Genomic DNA, 21,030 nt, shown 5'->3' with positions numbered 1-21,030 from the left:
AAGCCAACGTGAAGCTTGGATGGGACTATTTTGTTACAGGGACTATTTTTTACTCGGGTGTGGTTCTGGGGAACATCTTACCTGGAACTACTTTGGAGGCTATTTAAACCACGCCCGATCAGCAACACACGCTTCGCGTTATTCTGCATCCAGCAGCGTAACGCTCTCCGTGCCTGCAGTCAGCATCCAGTTTTCAGCCACGCCCGTCTCAAATCCAGAGCTCCTAGCAAAAGAGAAAAGAAGAAGGAAAGGTTAGAACGCCAACATTATTCAATCCTTATCTGATTCCGGATCCATCACGTCTTCGAACTTGAAACGGACATTATTTCTGCACGCGTCGCATCTCCAGCTGCAGTGCCGCACCATACTCACCAGCCCTCACAGCATTTTTCGATCCGGCGCTGCCTCCATCATTTTCTTTGCCAAACTCCAGCACCTGGGGGAAAACAAAAGAAACAACAAGGTGAGCCAAGAGAACCAACAAATACAATCTCTTACCACCATAGGCTTACCTGATTTACCACTGGAGTCATTACCCTTTTATATGCCTCATCTTCATTTGCCACACCTATAAAGCGAGAAAACAACAATTTAAACGTATGCAACTTTTACCGGACAGTGTTGGGTAATACAGACTCTTACCTGAACGCCATCAGCAGCCTCCAGGCAATATTCTTTTGATCCAGTTGCAATTCAACAAAGGAATGGAATAAGAGTGAACATCGGACATATTGAACTCTTTGAACTTTAAACCCCAGAGTCAATATTCCTCCGGAACTCCTCCAGCACCTTTAAACCAGTGAAGTAACTGGTATCTACGCGCCCCTGCATGCCCTGCAGGATGGAGAGCTCATCATTTAAAAGCATAAGGTGAGGTTACTATAAGGGGATGTCGGAGGTGACAAGAGGGGAGAACGAGAACAGAGGGAGGGGGCCATCACTAAAATCCACGGGTGGCTAAATCCCTTTCTCCACTTGCAGGAGAATACTTCTACGGATCAAGAAGACGAGATTAGGCGGGCCAGTCCAGACAGTCATCTCGGCACTACGCATCACGTTAGTGGAGACCGCAGCTGTCCGGGTACGATCGACGCCCCTGTGGTAACCAGGTGAGCGTAACACCCGGAAAACTGTAGCCCCATTGCCCTCCTCGATGTCTTGGGCAAAATATTTGCTGGAGTTCTATTGAAATGTTTGAGAGAGTCGGTGAAAGTCTCAGGAATCTGCGATCCCAGAGAAACTGGCTTTGGAAAGGGTGTAGGCTTTGGTTTAAACCTACTCCTACTAATTCTCCTAAAGATGAAGACCTTAAGAGTCAATTGTAAAATATATCTGCCTGTATTGACATAGAACAAGCTTTTGATAGCATCAACAGAGAACATTTGTGGTAGAAAATGAGCATGAATGGATGCCCACAAGATCTATCGGCAATCAGGGATCTGTATACAGGGACATCACTACAATTTAGACTTGACAAACAAGGCCATCTATCAAAGTCTATTCCTACTTCCAGAGGTTTAAAATAAGGATGTCCTTTGGCTACCGCTTTCTTTAGCTATTTCATCACTGACTTGCGTAATGTCATGTACCCTCCACCCTCATGCTCCCCAAAGATAAACAGTCACATGACGGGTTGGCTTTTGTCTGCCGATGACCTAGTTATCTTAGATAGAACCCTACATGGTTTACAAAAGAAACTGAATATCCTGCAAAAGTACGTTGAAGAGAACAGTCTAAAAATGAATGCCAGCAAAATCGAAATAATGATCAGAACCGAAAGGGACGAAGGTAGAAATCGCCAAGTTGGATTTTGAATGAGCACAGAATCAGACCAGTTTTGCCCATAAAATATCTAGGGGCAATAATAAGTTCAAGCACTTGTGAAACCCCATGGAAAGAACACTTAGAGAGCAAAACCAAACAACTAACTAACTTCTCAAGGCATACTGATTGCATGGAAATATGGGACATTTTCGCTTATGCCAATCATTTACTACTAGAATCAGAATGTGACACCAGCCCTCACCTACGCTGACAAAGCCTGCCTCGGCTTGCCATGGAACCTATGGGACCGGCTAGAAGGTAGATTCTGGAGTCTAATCTTATGTTTACCCAAGGCAGTACCCGTGACAGTGATTAGACACAAAATCGGCCTCTTATCTTTGTACGTACGGGTGGTTTGGAAGTCCTTGCTTCTTTTTGGCAAATTACATAGCCCTGACTGCCCACCCCAATTCAAGATCTTATTGACAAACAAAGCCATAACCCCTGATTGGTCATTGAAGATTTGGCTAGAAAGAGGCAATGTCATCTTATCGAATCTAGGATTAACTATCAATATGTTAGTCAGAAACCCCACACATGTAAAAAGAATGCTTTGGGCTGATGATTGGTGAGAGACTGAACTAAAAAGAGTACATTTTACAATGTACACCCTCTCTATGAACCTCTGTGCGTCATTCAATATGACCCTGCCATACCTTAAAAGATTCCCCAGCGTAAAACACAGAAACCTGCTCCTTGGATTTCAATTAAATATTCTACATACTCAGACCATACTATATGGATATGGCCTGACCTCCAGAGGCGGAAAATGCAGACTGTGTGATGCTCAAGTATAATCCTTGAATCATTTAATCCTGTTCTGTCCTTTCCTGAGATCATACAGAATTTTGTTTTTCTATGATCAATTGGCTGAAAAATTTGGTCTTGTTGTGGAAGCCTGATGGGAAGCCCTTTATGGGGGAGAAAATGTAGGCCCAACACATGTACTAGTGACATTTTTGGGGATTCTGTTTTTAAAGAAATTCAAAGAAATGGAATTTCAAAGATGATTTGTTTTGTAAGCTGTGATCTGATAGGCAACATTTTGTAATTAAATGCCAATAAATAAACAATTTAATTTAAAAAAAGAAAGTGTTTTATTTGAAAGTGAAACCACTCCTTTCTTCTCACTAATGGAATGCCATGTACGTTGATCAACCATCGATGATGGAACATAAGAACTTTCTCTGAAGAATGCAAAGACTGGGATTAATCGGTCGAAAATCAACATTATGAGATCACCACTAACAGGTTACAAAAAATGTGAACCATGCGATGTTTGCTAGCTGTAGCCTGAATTGGCAAAAGTTAGACATGTGTTTGTGGTCATAATATCCTATTTTGAGCGTTATGTCAAAAATAAAAGTTTTTGTTACGTTACCGACTATTGCTGTTTTCTTCTAAATATACTTTTTGAATCCTTTTTGTGAAAAGAAACAAAGCCTTTGCGTTTTGTGTGGATGTGTGTGTTTATGTTCCTGGTTCTGCATTAGGTAACGTTATGACGTGGGTAATGACAGGGTATGTTTGGCTATACTGCCCACGAACGTTATTAAAATAGGTTTAGCATATCGTTTTGACTAGTGATGTCAGCTTTAGGGGCGGATGACCTGAATTACTGCCACAAGGGCACTTGAACCTAGGTTGATGGATCAACGGATAAGATTAGCACAAGATGGCGGTACCCGCCCTGTCGTTTTCGCATGTGTAAAAGTGGGAAAAACTAAGGAAAGATGCATTGGAATTTATTTTAAGATTGATCAATGTATGTTCAGAAATACATGCCCGATCGATTGGGCCAATAAAACTTCTGCGCAAACTACCTACAAGTAGGACTTACTTAAACCAAGCCCATTAGTTTAAGTGCGAGTAGGGGGCTCATTTCCGTACAATCAACAGACACCAGATGCCTTGGTCTGAGACTGTTCATTCACCTTTAGAAGGGCATTAGAAATATGGAAGCTAAAGCTTCCTGCGTGAGTAGTGTATGCCAATAGGCAACAGAGGGGCAGCAAGGGATCACTTACCCAAGTGAGTGAGTGTGTGTGTGGTTGTCGGACCATGACCGATAAAGTTACAGCTGTTGAGCTTACTCTATCAAATGGAATGTTGAGCCCTGGTGTTGTAATGCAACTAGTGTGTAATAACAAGACGTGATATGGATGGGTTGAGCGTCCACGTTTAAAAAACAAGACAAAGAAGTATCAACAACCTCTATGACAGTGAGAGGCTTAAAGAAACGTGTTCTTGGTAGACACCCAGGAGATTCAGCGTTAGATTAGGCGTTCAACTTCAGATGGCAGATTCTCAAAACAAACTCTTTAGTGATGCCAAAAGTGCTCCCAATTCAGAAAGGGCCTTTGAATATGGCCATTATTGTACTCACATTTGCACAAATCAGGGGGCATTTCCACATGTTTTATAGCACATCTCGTAGTCATAGACCAATGCACTTTAAAATGTCCGAAAAACAAAGACCTTTTCCTGTGCCTCATTGGAATAGGTCGAGGGGGATGTGCAATGCATGACGAGAATATTTCTAACCCTGTCATCCATTATATTTTATGTACAATAGCAGCGGTATGACCTGCCACAGTCCCACTTGCAATTGCATTTCACTATAACTTTCAAGCCTTGCCCCTGTAAAACGTGCTCCCAGCACCCACCTGGCTTCTGGGAGCTTGTCATTCATTAGTGTCAGGAGCTGCAGGCAAGAGGGCTTAGTCAGCAGGAGCCACATTTAATTTACCTCCATGTTAATGCCTAGTCAATCCCCAGCTCAGAGTCTTCCGCATACACACCTAGCACACCCAAAATAAAGGGTTTGGGGGCCTATAATGCCCAAAGAGAGCTTCAGGGAGTATGGATGTTTGGAGCAGCAGGATGAGCAGGTGTTGATACACAAGGGTTCAGGGAGCGATGGAGGCGCAGAAGGAGGAGGAGACAGAGAGACAGCTGAAAAGGCAGGAGTGTTGCATGTCACCCCTCCTGGGAGCATGGTTGCTCCCAGGACGTTGTAATAGGTCAAGTGGCAGTAGCCGTGTGATCATCTTAATAAATAGGACGAGCCGCTTCCGACCCATCAGTCCAACGCAGATCTGACTCCGGTGTCTCCTTTACTGCACCATGCTGGTGCTGCACTGCGTCCGTCAGGCCCAATGGAGGGGCCTCCACCGGGACAGTGCCCCTGCTGGGCAACACCGTCCCACATGAAGGGCCTGGCTGTGTGATTACGGCTATCTGGGCATCCCCGGCCTGGGTTCCCCCAGAACCGGGGCTGAGGTTGTTAAGTACCGGTGCTCCGGAGGACCCCGCACGTGGGGCTGTCACCGGTTTAGGAGGCTGCGCGGCCTGAGGCGCGGCATCGGCAGGAGCGCGGACAAAAAGACACCCACACGCTGTGCTGGGTTTGCCCGGAACTGCCTCCCACTGCCGGGGGCGGGGCTTTTATTAAACGGCCCTACGTCACCGCGCTGCGGGACGTAGGGCGGATATAACATTCCTCCTTTATTTCAAATAAACTTAACATCAACACAATCAACATACTCAACTTCAAACTCCTGACACAGTTCTCTTTTCACACTGTACCAGCTCCCCCTTGTGTGGGATGCCTGGCGACGGTGTCCGCTCAGCATACATAGTCATTCAGCCTCGCGGGCGGCCTCGTGTTGGTTCTCAGACTATACCGCTTTACCTGGGGGCTGTCCCCGCTCGACTCGTGAATCTGCTCACCTTCACTGCAGGCGTCCCCACTGCCGGCCAGGCTCTCTGGTTGCCAGCTGCGGTCCCATGCGGCTTCTTCCTCTGGGTCTTGCGCCAGCTCTTCGCTGTCTTGTTGTAAGTTGTCGTCGTCTTGAGGGCCCTCGCAATCCGTCCAGAGAGTGCAGGGCACGGGCTTGAACTAGGAGGCATTCCTTGTCACTTTCCGACGCCCCTGGGTCACCGTTATCATGGTCCCGCGCCGGTTGCTGACAGTCCATGGCAGTTCCTCGTACCTGGTGTCTAGCTTGGACTTCGTGGGGTTTCGTAACATGATGACTTGGTCACCCACCCGATGGTCGGACGGCCTTGCTCTTCTTTTGGCACTCATGTGAGCATTGGCACGTGTTCTCCTCATCTCCATGCGGGCATTATCGACGTCATCGGGGGTCCTGCTTGGGTGATGGGGAATCGACGATTTGATGATGGTTCCAAACATGAGGTCAGCAGGTGGTATGCCCGTGGTGCTGTGTGGGGTGACCCAATAGTTCCGCAGGAAGCGGTATAGGTCGATCTTCCACGGGCTGGCGTTTGCCCTTGATACTCAGAGCACCTTATTGATGGTCCTCATAAACCGCTCGACGTCCCCATTGGCTTGTGGCCACCTCGGCATGATGTGGTGGTATTTGATGCCCAGTTCCTGTAGATATTGCTTGAACTCTTCCCCTGTGAACGGGGGTCCATTGTCACTCTTGATGGTTGTGGGCAGACCATGAGTGGCAAACATCTTTTCTATCACCGGGATGACCACTTCCGCGGCGGTGGACTCCAGTATCTCGACCTCTGGATAGCGTGAGTGATCGTCGATTGCCACCAGTAGATGTAGACCCTCTCTGATTTTGCAAAAATCAATACTGATCGCTTCCCATCGTGCCCGGCCGCGCTCGGCCGATAGAATCGGTTCTGGATCTGGGGGCCCACCCGTTATTTGGCAGGGCAAACATGTGTTCACTAAGCCACGATCGTCGATGTGAGGGAACCACACTCTGTGTCTGACCCGGGCCTTTGTTCTTGCGAGACCTTGGTGTCCTTCATGCGCTAGGGCTACTATCCTGTCTTGCAAATTTGGGGGTATGATGATGCGATCTCCCCTTAGCAGGAGCCCTCCTTCGGTGATTGAGAGGTCTTGTCGAACCGTGAACATGCCGAACAGGAACTCCCTAGCCCCCTCGGTTCTGTTGCGGGTGTGCGTCATGAATTCCTTCCAGTTACCTGACATGATGGCATCTTTTACCAGGTCGCAACAGGGGTCATTCTGGGTTTCTGTTGCAATGTCCTCAATGTTTACCGCTTTGGGCCTCATTGTGCGAACCACTTGACAAATGTGTTCCTCCGTTTCTTCGGCGATCAGAACTTCCTGCTGAGTGGCTGGTTGTGGGTGTTTCGAAAGGAAGTCCGACGGGTTGCCACTGCCCGGCTGATAGACGAGTTCGAAATCATATTGCTGGAGGTGTAGCAGCCACTTGGTGATTCTGGCTGGTGGGTGCGCCGATGACCCGATGAAGATTGGTAGTAGGGGCGTGTGGTCAGTGATTGCCGTGAACTTGCGCCCATACAGGTACATGTGGAAGTGTCGACACCCCCATAGTACGGCAATGGCCTCCTTCTCTATTTGGGAGTACCTTTGTTCCATAGCTGTGAGTGCCCTGGATGCATATGCGATCGGTCTTTTTTCGCCCTCTTTCGTGACCTGCATCAGGATTGCTCCAAGTCCTACTGGGCTGGCATCCACAAATAGTTCTGTCGGGAGGTCCGTGTCGTAGTATGCCATCTTGGTATCAGTCGACAGGGAGTCTTTAATGCTCTCAAAGGCTTCCTGGCATTCCTGCCCCCAGACCCACTTGGTGCTGACCTTTGTTAGTTCCCGTAGCGGTTCAGATAGGGTTGCTAGGTTTCGAATGAATCTGCCACAGTAGGTGGCCATTCCCAGAAAACTGCGTACTTCGGTGAGGGTCGCTGGGGGACTCGCAGCTTGGATGTCCGCCACTTTTTGGGGATCAGGTGAGATGCCGGTGCGGTCAAACTTGTACCCGAAGAAGGTTATTTCCGATTTTAGGAACTCGCACTTCTCTCGATGGATTGTGAGTCCGGCTTCTTCTAACCTGCCCAGGAGTGTCTTGAGTCTCGTGATGTGTTCCTTGGTGTCAGGTGCATGTATTAGGATATCATCGCTCACGTTCAATACCCCTGGTATGCCTCTGATGACCTCCTGGATGGTCTGTTGAAAGACATCCGCGGCCGATGAGATGCCGAAGCTCAGGCGCTTGTACCTCCTCAGACCTAGGTGGGTTGAGAAAGTGGTAATGTAGCGCGACTCTCTGTGGAGCTTAAGTTGGTGGTACCCCGCTTTTAGGTCTACCTTCGAGAACACACATGACCCAGTGAGGTCGGTGATGATTTCATCGATTGTTGGTGTTATGTGTCGTTCCCTTTTTATGGCCGCATTGGGCAGGCGCATGTCAATACAGATCCGGACTTTTCAGGGCTGTTTGGGCTTCCTGGTGACCACCATCGAGGAGACCCACGGCGTTGGTCCCGTGACTTCTTCAATGATGCCGGCAGCTTCCAGTGACCTTAACTCTTTCTCTACCTGTTCCCTCGTGTGGAACGGTGTCCTCCGGTGTCTCACCGCACGTGGTTGCACTGATTGATCAATGTGTAGTTTGATAGTCTTTCCCTTGAGACAGCCTATCCCCTTCTGTAGCTTGGGGTGTTGCCTGAGAAAGTTCTCGACTTCGGCTGCGCAGTCAATGTGGCAGATGAATTTGACCACGCCCAAGTCTTCAGCCGCATCTCCGCTCAGTAGGCTTTCGATCCCGCCTTCACGACATATATCTTTAACCACACCTTCTGTTCGCCATGTTCAAGAGTGGTGCGGAACCTCCCGATGACTGGCAGGGGTCTCCGGCTGCCATAAGCAAATAGTCGAGTGTCTGTAGATTTGAGCTCAGGTGGTGGTGTAAGAGTTTGGAAGACACTGGTTGGCATGACGTTTACCGAGGCTCCCGTATCAATGGTCATCTGTACGTACTGGCCTTGGATGGAGACCGTGCATTTTCGTCGCCTGGCGGTTCTTTTCGGCGATACTGGCCTCTGGTTCAGTGCAGATACCAGGTATACCTTTCGGCCCTTTCCTTCGCTCTCGGTGCCTGCCGTTTGCCGTAGGGCTGAGAGATCATCCCCTTCCTCTTCCGTCGAGGAGTTGACTACTGCAACCCTCCTTGCACTGGCTTGCTTCTTTTTTTCGGTGAGCCCTTTTCCTGAGCGCCTTGTGGGGGCTGCAGTGGCGTGTTCGCTGATCTGCACACTTTCGCGTAGTGATCCTTCCTGCTGCACGCTCCGCACGTGGTGCCTTGCGCCGGGCAGTTTCGCCTTCCGTGTCTTTGACCACCACACCACCCACATTCCGTGGGTCCTGGTACTCGAGGTTGCCACCTGTTCTGGGTGTGGCTGCCGCCACTTTCACCTCTCGTAAATGGTCTGTCGGAGATCTGGGCGACCATCACTGTGGAGAGGGACGGCTGCAGTTTCTGTAGTGTTGCTTCCATGTTGGCGGCCCTGGAGTGGGCAAGCTCCCTCTGTCGACCCAGTTCCAGGATGCGTTGTAGAGGGATGCCTTTCTCACTGAGTACGAGACGCCTCAGCTTCTCCGAATGTATGCCATTTATGATTTGTCGTCTGATCTCCCTCTTAGTGTTCGTGAACTCACACGACATGGCCAGTTTCCTCAGCCTCGTGTGGTAGGCGTCTAGAGTCTCATCAGTGGCCTGGATGGTCGTGCAAAAAATGAAAGTCTCATAGTCTGGATTTAGTTGCGGGAGGAAATGTGCCGTTAAGGCGTCCTTTGCTCTCAGGTATGCGTCTTGGCCATCATCAACATTCAGGGAGTTGAAGATGCGTAGCACCTCGTCGCCCACACTGAGGAGTAGATGAGCTTTCATCTTTCTGGATGACGTGATGTCCTTGCATTCCATGGCCATCTCGAACTTTTGTAGCCATAACTGCCATCTGGGTCCACTGGATGATGGGTCGGTGAATGGGTCGAAAGGTTGAACCAACGTCGACGAACTGCCCAGCGTGCGGGGTGGTGGCGACGCCATAGACAGGTTTGCCGCAATCCTGGACGGCGTGGAGGGTCCAGGAGTTGATGACCCAGCCGCCATGGTGTCACATACCCTCGGTTTGTTGTTTATGCTGTCGTGCTGGCCTGATGTTGTCCTGCCTCATGGATTCGTCCGCACATTGCATTGAGGAGTGTTCTTTTGCAGTGAATGTGCCCACTGGCAATTGTGCGCCGAGCGATGGGCACCTTGTAGCATGTGCGCCATGCAGGAGAAATGGCAAAAGAAGAGAAAAAAAAAATTCTCGACCCCTTTTGGCTAGGGTATGAGAGAGAAAATTTTTTTTTTTTTGGGGTGGGGGTCACGTGGTCTTGGTGGCCCCCACCGGGTGTCCAAAAATTCGTACGGGACGTCTGTGGGGCGTCCGCGTGTGAGTTGATCTAGAGCGCGTGGTTGCTCGCTCACTTCCTCGTCGCCATTGTTAAGTACCGTTGCTCCGGAGGACCCCGCACGTGGGGCTGGCACCGGTCCAGGAGGCCGCGCGGCCTGGGGTGCGGCATCGGCAGGAACGCGGACAAAAAGACACCCACACGCTGTGCTGGGTTTGCCCAGAACTGCCTCCCACTGCCGGGGGCGGGGCTTTTATTAAACGGCCCTACGTCACCGTGCTGCGGGACGTAGGGCGGATATAACAGCGATGAGCTGGGTGCCCCCAGCCCACATGCTGTCCTACGGTGATCCGGAGCCACCAGGGTGATCCCTGCTGGGCGTATGCTGCATGGATGCAGCCTCAGCGGTTAGGTCGGGAGCACCCGACATAGTGGATGCCCGCCCCGGTGATCCGGCAGCGGGCCCCCCCCAACAAGGAGGATGTGTAGAGAGCTGAAGGTGGAGGTGGGGGTGGAGAGAGAGAGTTGAAGGTGCAGAGGGAGGATGAGGTGGAGAGGGAGCGGGTAGTGCAGGAGGGAGGAGTAGGAGGCGAAAGAGACAGCTGAAAGAACAGGAGGATGCGTAGAGAGCTGGAGGTGGAGGGGGAAGTGGAGAGAGAGGGAGAGAGTTAAAGGTGCAGGGGGAGGAGAAGGAGGTGGAGGTGGAGGTGGAGAGGGAGCAGGGGGTGCAGGAGTATGGGAAAGAGACCGCTGAAAGGGCAGGAGGATGTGTAGAGAGCTGAAGGTGGAGGGGGAGGTGGAGAGAGAGGGAGAGAGTTAAAGGTGCAGGGGGAGGCGAAGGAGGTGGAGAGGGAGCAGGAGGTGCAGGAGGAGGAGGAGTCGAAAGAGACAGCTGAAAGGGCAGGAGGATGTGTGGAGAGCTGGAGGTGGAGGAGGAGGTGGAGAGAGAGAGTTGAAGGTGCAGGGGGGGAGAAGGAGGTGTGAGGGACAGGGGTGCAGGAGGAGGATGAAAGGAGGAAGTCGAGTTTGGAAAAGAACATCAAGGCAGAGGACAGATTGGAGAAGAGCATCAAGTGGAAGGTGAAAGGGCAGAGGTTGGAGAAACATCAGTCAGGTTGGGAGAGGACAAAGGATGGAAGAGAAATTAAGCAGGAGAGGAGAGGACAGAGATTGGAGAATAACATCAAGGAGGATAGGTGTAAAAATAGGCTGGAGAGGAACCTAAAGGAGGCAAGGACAAAATAGAGGTTGGAGGACAAAGTGGATAAGGTGGAGATTAATGTACAGGGCGTGCAGTAGGAGGGCACCTCAGTCGAAGGGGGGAAGGAAAGGTTGATAAGAGAAGTGGATAGGGAGGAGGTGCCTGGCAAAGTAGGGACAGTCATAGACAGATAGTCAGACATCAGCAATCAATCTATTGTCTTGAAAGTGAAAGGAGGAATGTGTTTGTGGCCGAGAGGCGAGGAAGCTTTCTGACAGACAGCCTGGGGGGCTGTGACTAAGCCTAGAGGCAGGTCCCCAGGTGTGAATGAGCACTGGTAAAAGGAGGAGAGTAAACTGGGGCTGGGTGACAGAATAAGATTCTGGTTCCAGATTAGCACCATAGCACTTACCCAGGTTCAGCCTCTTTTGGCTTTCATCGCCTGTTTGGATTGAATGTTAACCAACTACAATAAGACAAATGTAGGATTAAAACCAAAGACTAATCCTGAGAGGTGTTCCAGGTATGCGGAAGCGCTTGAGCTAATATGATTCAACAAAACCGATAAATTAGTTGCCCTAAAAGGGGAGACTGCAGCACCCGTGGGAACAGGTGTACACCTCTTTTCCACTTATCAGAACACATAGACTAATGATTGTTCCACAGTCGGATGCGCTGTCATATTACTTTCAACATGGTCATGACCAGTAATGTACTGATCCTATTTTGACAAACAACATGAAATTAATTAAAATATTTCTTTAATTCAATTCAAGGTCAAGTTCAAATATCTGCAAAATCTGCAGAGTCAAATGCCAACACGTGTTTCGACCTCACAGGTCTTTCTCAAGGCAAAGCTCTGCTCCAAATAATAATCAACATTCCATTGTGTATATAGAATACCGAACAGTCCCCAATAATTCAAATATGTATAACCCCCAATTCAGATTAGGGTCAAATGATACAGGGAAAACATCAAACATTACCAAAAATTATATATATATATTAATATAAACATATACATTACAGCGCATCCGACTGTGGAACAATCATTAGTCTAGGATTAAAACCAGGCTGTGTCCTTGCTCCTGAACTCTACAATGTGTATGTGTCTGAAATGGGGAGGGAGACTGAGAACTGCTCCAACTTCCCACCTAAACTGGCGGGAAGCAATGTAGGTTGGTTGTGCTATGTAGACGATACAGTCCTGATTGATCTTACCCTAGTGGGACCCCAAAGATCGATCACGAGTTTGAATGGATATGCGAAAGCAAACGGGTTGAGGGTAAATCGAAAGAAGACCAAGATAAGGACCCTAGGCGTTAGTAAACATCGAAGCCAGTTGTTTGCCTGGCATATCGACGCAGAAAAACTGGAGGGTCTCAATCTGTATTTATTTCTAGGACGCCTGATCCGCAAATATCCTGTAGTGTCCCATCTTAAAGATATGATGTCTACTAGGGTAATGGGGCGCTGGCAGGTGATGAAGAAAGACTTCAAACAAAAATACGGGGGATCAGTAGAAGCCTTAATAAAGGTTTACACAAAAAGTATAGTTCCCTGTATATGGTATGCACTTGAAACCTTATCAGAGGGGAACATCAGCCGGTTTAAGGCATTGGAGGGGAAACTGCTCCGGTCAGTGCTGGGATAGCCAAATCCAGTCCCGGTAGAGGCAATTGGCCTAGAGCTGGGACTGAGACATGCGTTGGAAGATCGCTTGTAGTAAGCTATATTTCATGCTTCAACATGGGAGGGAGCATGGTGATACTCTAATGTCCATTATGTCAGAACACAGGCATGATTTGGAAAAGAGCAGTACAGGGCAGTAAAGAAATGGGCAAACATTTAGCATATAGTGAAGTGGGACTTGCTGTACCAGTAGAAAATGATCTCGGCATTTTTGGGAAGCTACTCAAGAAGCAATCCCCTGATTGGGAAAGAGTTTATAACACCGATGCCCTGACCAAAAAATAAAGCACTATATAGAGTATTCCAAACAGGGTCGTTTGCCAGGTGTGTCGCGAACATATCTGACAAAACTGTGTTGTCCGAAGCTCTGTCGTTTTATTACTTACCACTGAACATAATGCAGGTCCTTGAATACTCGGAGCACCTGAGGGTTTAGTGCTGGAGAAGCGTCTGCGTCGCCTTTGTAAGTCGGAGCTGGAGACATATTCTTCCAGAATGTTCTGAGCTCAGGGAGCATTATTGGAAGGGCTATGGCGATTTTTGGATGAATTTAGCAATTGTTTTTTTTTAGCGGAGATGATAGTGCAATGAATCGTAATTGTGTTTTTTTTAATGATTATTTTACTGTAGGTATGTGTTTTTAACACAATGGCTTTATTGTTCGTGTTTTGCATTGTTGTGTTAAGGTGCAAAAAGCTGTTTAGCTAAATGCACAAATAAATAAAAAAAAATAAAAAAAAGTATGCCAGAGATGGAACCTTCATGCACTGCTCTCTTCTAGAAGCTGTGGAATCTACTTTTCTATTCTCTGTGATTAGCTCTGTCAAGGTGTAAATGCACAGCATGTTTTCAGCACTATGCCCTTGTACAATTTTAGATGTGGTAGCTGATAGGTCATGCACGTCCCTATCCCCCTCAGTCCCCCCCCCAATGATCCACACGTCGCTTCTGCGGGTGCAAGTGGCTCTGTAGGAAATACACTTTAACCATCTACAAGCCCGCATTCTTGAACAATGCTTTTTTTGCCAACCTATGAACAATTTGTGATAGCTTGCGTGGCCTTTATTGTCCGCGTTTTCGGTAAAGCTGAGAGCAAAGCAGCTGTGCCATGTGCTGTGTCGGACCTCCTCCTATTTAAGCAGTGCGAGGACCTGATTTATAAAGCGTTTGGAGCTGATTTATAAAAGCGTATTTGAATGGGATTGCGCCATTGTAAACTCTGCTTGTGTATACATCAGGCCCTTAGGGCACGATTCATGGAATGATTTGTGTGGAAAATAGGGTACTTGCGCGCCAAATTGCACACAAATCCACGTTCGTCGATTCATGTCATCGAATGTGCAGTACTTTTCCAGGACTTGTGTGGAGTTTGCGCAGGCTTGGCACGTCTCTGCGAGCCGTCGAATGCCCTGCGTGAGACACCACGCAGACCATGGGCGAGGCCTGCGCAGAGGATGGAGTAGGGGGTGAAACATGGAAAATGGGGAAGAACATGCGAAAAAGTGGCCGTTACAAGGGACGGCCTGCAGGCAGTCCCCTGCACGCCCACAAGTGCGTGGCACGGGACATATTCATGGAATTGAGCGCGCAACCTCTCGGCAGCGAATTGGCCATGCAAGTCCTTAATACTATTCGCCACCAGAAGGTAGGCGTAAGTACACTTGCGCATAGAATTTGCTGCGCAGAGGTTGGTTCGCATGTCGGATTCAGGGGTGCGTGTATGCAACCGGGGTTCTGATCTTACTTAGGGGTGCGTGTAAGCAGTGTAGCGGGATGCAGGAATGGTTTACAGGGGGGTCGCACAAAGATTTTCCAAGTTTTGGCCGAGTTATGATTTTTCATACGCATGTTGCCGGGGCGCCGGCAACAGATACGGGGAACCGTGTGCAGGGTCCCCGAGTTGCAGGCCTGCTTGCTGTGGACCCCACGCACTGTTTGCGTGTGGGCTGCCGGGGGCGTTCCGGCCGCGAGCTGCGAATACGGTTACTTGGCGCAGTGAATTCCAAGAATATGCGGGGTGCATATTTTTTAATTCTGCATGAAGGCTCGCTCAGTGTCCTTCTTGGTGCGCGGTCCTCACGGGATTTCTGCGCACATTTCCATGAATCGGGCCCTTAGTGTTTATTTCTATATGCAACCTTTGTCAGCACTGGCACTTTTTCTACTAATGGTTGTCAGTCGCAAGTGGACAGGTGTTGACTCTTGAAGTGTTTCATCAAATCCGTTAACAGTTTTCACTGCCTTTTTTCCCCGAGAACTAAAGTGTTAATTAAACTATGTTCACGTTTCCCAGTTGCGATTGGCCAGCTTATTCCCGAGTGACGTCTTCTTTACTAGTATCCATTGATTGGTGAAATGTATCTTGGAGAATGGTTTCCTTTTCAGCACCGTCCTGTGGGGTTTCAGGAATAAAAAGGTCCTGGTTCATCCATGTTCGATTATGGATGTACATGTGTGATCGGTCTCTTGAGAGACATAACTAGGAAATAAAGAAACATTCCACAATTGAATTACACTCAGAAATGTATGACAATGCAATTTAGCACATGACCGTACATTTTTACTGTGGTCCTCATCGGGGGTTGGGCAGAGCGGTAAAAATGTGGCGGTAACGCTATTACTGCCGTATTACCGCTCCACCCAATCCGGAGTTTGGGCGGAAAATGAGAGGTTTACCCCCAGCTTTTTGCTGGAGGTAAAATCCTCCCCTTTCCGCCCATTTTCGGTGCTATTAGCGTGGCACGAATAGTGCCGGTTACTGCCCCACAGAGTCCTATGGACCCCACCAAAAATGGGGAGTAACAGACTTACCCCTACTCGGGATCTGGCGCTAATAGCGCCGGACCGAGTTTCAGTAACGCTATTTGCGTTGGCGCAATTACCGCTGGGATACCGCCAGGGCCGTGATGAGGCCCTGTCTCTTGTGCAATCAGAATGCACAGAGCGCAGTTAACATTCTCGGTTATTAAAAGCAAATACATGTGTTGTTCTACTATAACTCACAAATCTATAAAGTTCTTACCACAAAGTGCTTTTTGCCTTATAGACAGCGGCTTTCGTCCTGGCTCGGCCTATAACTTGGGGGCGGAAAATGATCCCGCAATACTCACCCCATCCTTCATTTGATAAGCTTTGATTATTTAGGGTACACCACACAGTACACCTATTTTCACCACAAGCAGAGAATACAAATGCTTGACTTCATCTTATCTTTATCTTGGCGCTCTGCTCCATACAAACCGCCGTTGTCCGTCATGTTTGGCGCTCAACAACACATATCATGACATCTGTTCTTTCGCTCTTCCTTGCTCTGAGAGTCCTCTGACACTGCATTTATTTTTGAACACATTGCCTTACCAAGGCCATTCTTCAAACCGATAAGCATGTACGCCAAACAGTTCTCGTTCAGATCCAATTTAAAAAAATGTCACTTTCCTCTTTCGGAAGCCTAGTGCAGAGAAATCAGATGATCGGAACAATATAGACCAATAGACGCAAGGAAGCTCATTACCACAGGTTAATGACCCGCCCCCAAGTTATGGCCTGAGACGAAGCTGTGGAAGGGCCATTAATCGAAGTGATGACGACCCCCGCCACCTCCAGGTTTGGAAGGCTGTTAGCACATAGTGGTAACACAATGGAGAGTTGTGGTGAAGTGAAGCATTTTTCTTTAATAGTGAGTACAGTGCACACACATGTTAGCAAATGAAAACGGTTTTTATTTAAGAAATATTTAAATAACTAGCTTTTTAAAAAACAATATAAAGTAAGGATTTGAATTGTAAACACGTTTGAACTGCAGCAGTTTTAGTCGGGTTTGTATTAGGTGCAATGTTAAAATGAACGTTTTTCGCCACAAAAGTGAAAACATTGTTCCATGTTGCAGCTTTCGCTTGTGTGGCAATAAGACCCGAGGCGGCGGGCCAATACCGCCCCAGGTAATGCCCGGGGCCGTAGTTTAACAAAGCCCCGCGCATTACCGTGGGCAATATTGGCCCACCGCCGAGGGTCTCATTGCCATTAGTACCGTGGCCCGTTAGACCGGGGTACTAATTGCTTTTTTTTTTTCTGTTCCGAAACGTTTCGGAACAGAAAAAATAATTAAAAAAAAAAAGACCAAGAAAATGGCCGCCACCATGGAAGAGGAAAACGGAGTCCGTTTTCCCTTTCCATGGCGGCCATCGGGAGCGGACGCGCTGGAAACACAAGTGTTCCCAACGCATCCGCTCCTGAAAAAGGATTAAAAAAAAGGTAAGTGGGGTTGGGAGGGCAGAAGAGGGGGAAACCCCCCCCCCAAAAACACCCCCAGCCGTGTGGAGGCGCAGAGCGGGGATGGCCCCGCTCCGAGTCTCCACACGGCTGGAGGCTTCCCTCGTCCCCCGTTGGGGATGCAGGAACAAGAAGGTAAGTTGGGGGGGCGGTGGGAGGGAAGGGAATAAAAAAAAAAGACTTGCCGAGTCCCCGGTGGGGAGCGAAGGCAGCCTCTCAGCCGCGGGGAGGCTCGGAGCGGGGATGGCCCCGTTTCGAGCCTCCTCATTGGCTGAGGGGCTGCCACGCCCCTCGCCGGGAACAGAGTAGCCGGCATGCACAGCGTAACTGCGAATACCGTGTGGTATGGCTCACAAATGAGGCAATCACCACACAGTATTCCCTTTGCGGCGCGTACCAATGTGGGTTACATTAGGCTGGAGTGTTTCTTGAATTTATTATTGCTGAGAAAGTGAATGGCTGTTTCTTGAATGCATAGAAATGCTTTTTGTTCTTTCACTGAAGTCAGAATGTCTTGAAGGCTGTCAATACCGGAAGTAATTCACTGCCTTTGAAACATTCTGACTGGCTCAGAGCTAGGGGTGGGCAGGTTAAGAAATTTAAAGGGAGAGAGTCCAGCCGGAGCCGAGCCGGAAGTCTGACTTGGCCCTTAGAGACAATACACGAGCCACGCCATTGAAAAATGCTTGTAAATCAGACAGCCTACTATTTTGAAAATAAAAAACGCTGCATTCATCAACATAATCTACTATAAAAATGTTACATTTCTGTGATCTACAAGCAAAACTGGCCTAGAAGGTCTCTCACGAGTGATTAACTCACATCATTACCATGAATCACTTGCACTCAAGAAGCATTAATGCCTACAGGAACACTGTATTCAGGGGCGGCATTAGGCCTGGGCGACCCGACCCGTGAAGTCGCCGGGGTGACGCATTAGCACACCTTTAGCCCCCCTGCCACGCCAGCTCAGGGGAGTCTTTCAAGGGCTCCCCTGAACTGGTGTGGCGGGTGAAGGCACCCTATTGAACTGAAATGCGTCCGCTCTCGTGCTGGGCGCTCCAGCACGGGAGTGGGGTGCCTTGCATTTTAATAGGGCTCGGGGGGTGCCACATTTTGTTTCCTCACCCCAGGCGCTGCCAGAGCTAAGGCTGGCCCTGACTTTATTCATGAACCCTGGCTCCCTCCTAGCAATACACAGAGTGGCATGGTCCAATACATTTATACTGCAAAAGGACAATATGTTACAATTATACCGTTTTACTATGTACCGTAAAAACACCCCAAAAGACAGAAAAAACGCATATTTGACTGAATTTAGGCTGTACGAAAATCCCGTACAACCAAAAATTCGGTCAAATATGTCATACATGACCATTATAGCGAACAAGGGAAACAGGGGTTCTGGAGGTGTCCCCCGCTCCACTTGCCCGCTATAATGGGAACAGGGGTTGGAGGGGTGTTCCCCGCATAGGGGAATAAAGTTAGAAAAAAGCAACCAAAAAAAAGAAAGGACCCTGCTGCGCTGGTTCCCAAACACGTAAGTGAAGGGAACCGTGTCGCAGGGAGTCGGCAGGACACAACGAGGTGTGCCGCCAAATGGTAAGTAAGGGGCGTGGGTGAGTGAGTGTAGTTGTAGGGTATGCTTAGGGAGCCATTTACTTTGGGTTGTTTGACCGTAACGGTCAAGTTAGCTACGGTCTTTTCGGCCACAAACATTTCCGTATGGGCAAACAACTTAAATCCTACGTACCAGGCTCAGGATGGACTAAGGGATGTTGGTTACATTGCAGGTTCGCAGGTAAAGACACAAGTTTCTGAAGGTGACCTACACTTCCTAAAAATGCACCTGAACATTTCTGAATGTCCGCATTTGGAGCATCTTTGCAGTTTTGTAATGCCGTGAGATTATTTGGTGAGATCTACATCTATTGCAATACACTTTATGTTTTGGGGGCCGGGGGGGGGGGTGACTAAGGCCTCCCCTCAATCAATCAGGATGGCATCCTTTCATATCTGTGAAATCACTCCCCTCACTGATAGAATACACAGTGAGGCAAATGCATTGTGCTGAGGGAATACTTTGGAGGGTCACAGCAAAAAAAGTCTGATTGAAAGGTAATGTAACAATAAATGATTCAAGAATCGTCATCGGACCCTCCAAAAGAGGGTCATTTGAGGCCTTTGCTCAGAGGAACCTCATTTCAACTATGGCATGTTGATCTATCGGTAAAAACCTGAGATTGGAGAGCTATTGAGAAAAAGTAGTGTACATTGGACAGGTTGATAGTTGGCAAATAACAGACATGACGTCATAAAAGATGTTCTAGTAACCATCTTCATTATGCTCTACAACACAACACACAAATTGTACATTTGAATGATCGGGTGTCTAAACCTAAGGAGAGGTATTTATTTACAGATTACTGTGCGGCACTCACACAGTCTGCAAAGAACTGTGTAATAGAACATTATCACTTTTGTAAATAGAGCTTCATATCACTTCTCAGTGCTGTAATAATCAGTGGCGTAACACAAAATGTGGGGGCTCGCCCCCCCAACTCAGCAACAAATCACGGGTCGTGCCACACTCTGGGCCGGCCTAGATTGTCATGCCTGCGCAATATACACGAACATGCTGCTGAAGGAGTATGCCGCACACTGCACTAGGAGAAAGATATAAATATGTATTTCAATGCAATATACAGCACACTTTCTGAGAAAAATTGGCTATAAAGCCACAGTGTTTGCAATTGTTTTGTAGGGTAACACCAATCCAATACATGTAAGTCACCAACAGTGCACAGGAACATTAATGCGTTGCTATTAAAAATGCCATGCCACAATGAAAACATGTCCAACTGGCTGCACAATGTAGACTAGTGTAGACACGTAATAACATTACACTAACGCATGCCAGGCCACATTTAGATATACCTCCGCGGCCTCTACCAACACCGCCGAACTCTTTAAAATCTGCAAGGAACTGGTCAATTCCTGTTGCGGTCTCTATCTCTCCTGTTCCCTCCAAGGCCCTCTGCACGGCTCTGGCCTCTCACTTCTCCGCTAAATCTCAGAACATCCTGTCCTCTATCTCCTCTTCCTCTCTCGGCCCCCTTTGGCCATCTCTACCTCTCCCCCTCCTTTTTCCTCTTTCTCTCTGACAAAACCTGATGAGGTTTCTAGACATGTCTGATCTATGAAAGCCTCGTCCAAACAGATGCTCCCCTGCTCCTCCAGACCATCAAGGACCATATTGACACCCTGCTCCAGCTTTGGCAGATTTTTGTAATCACTCTTTAGCCACTGTATGGTTCCCTTCTCCCCTTAAGCACTTCCTTGTGCACCCATTCCCCAAGAAGCCGTCTGCTGATCCTACCTGCCTGGCAAACTATTGCAAAATCTCCATCACCCTTTTTTGGGAAACCTCTTGGAAAAGCTTCCCAGCTTACTCTCCACACTGAATCTGTTGGTTGTCTCCATGACCATCAGTCTGGCTTCAGAGCTGCCAGAGCCATGGAAACTGCTCACCTGAACACCCATGAAGATCTGCTCTCTAACCTTCATTCCAGAATTCCTTCTGTCCTCAGCCTCCTTCTTGCCTCTGCTTTCAACAACGCCATCTGATCAATCCACTCCGTGAGAACCTGGGCATCATGGATCAGACCCTGGAGTGACTGACCTGCTTCCTCTTGGACCGCCCCTCTCCCCCTCCCAGGTCCAACCTGGTCCCAATCTCTCTGCCACCTCTCTCTACCTGTGGTGTTCACCAGGGCTCTATACTCTCACCCTGGTTTTTCAATCTCTACTTGGCCCCTTTGGCCCACCTGATCTT

Source organism: Ambystoma mexicanum, chromosome 1p, assembly GCF_040938575.1.
Source record: "Ambystoma mexicanum isolate Mex_15411 chromosome 1p, UKY_AmexF1_1, whole genome shotgun sequence".
In the NCBI taxonomy this organism is placed as follows: domain Eukaryota; kingdom Metazoa; phylum Chordata; class Amphibia; order Caudata; family Ambystomatidae; genus Ambystoma; species Ambystoma mexicanum.
The sequence above is the reverse complement of the archived record's forward strand: the minus strand, read 5'-3'. Positions refer to the sequence as shown.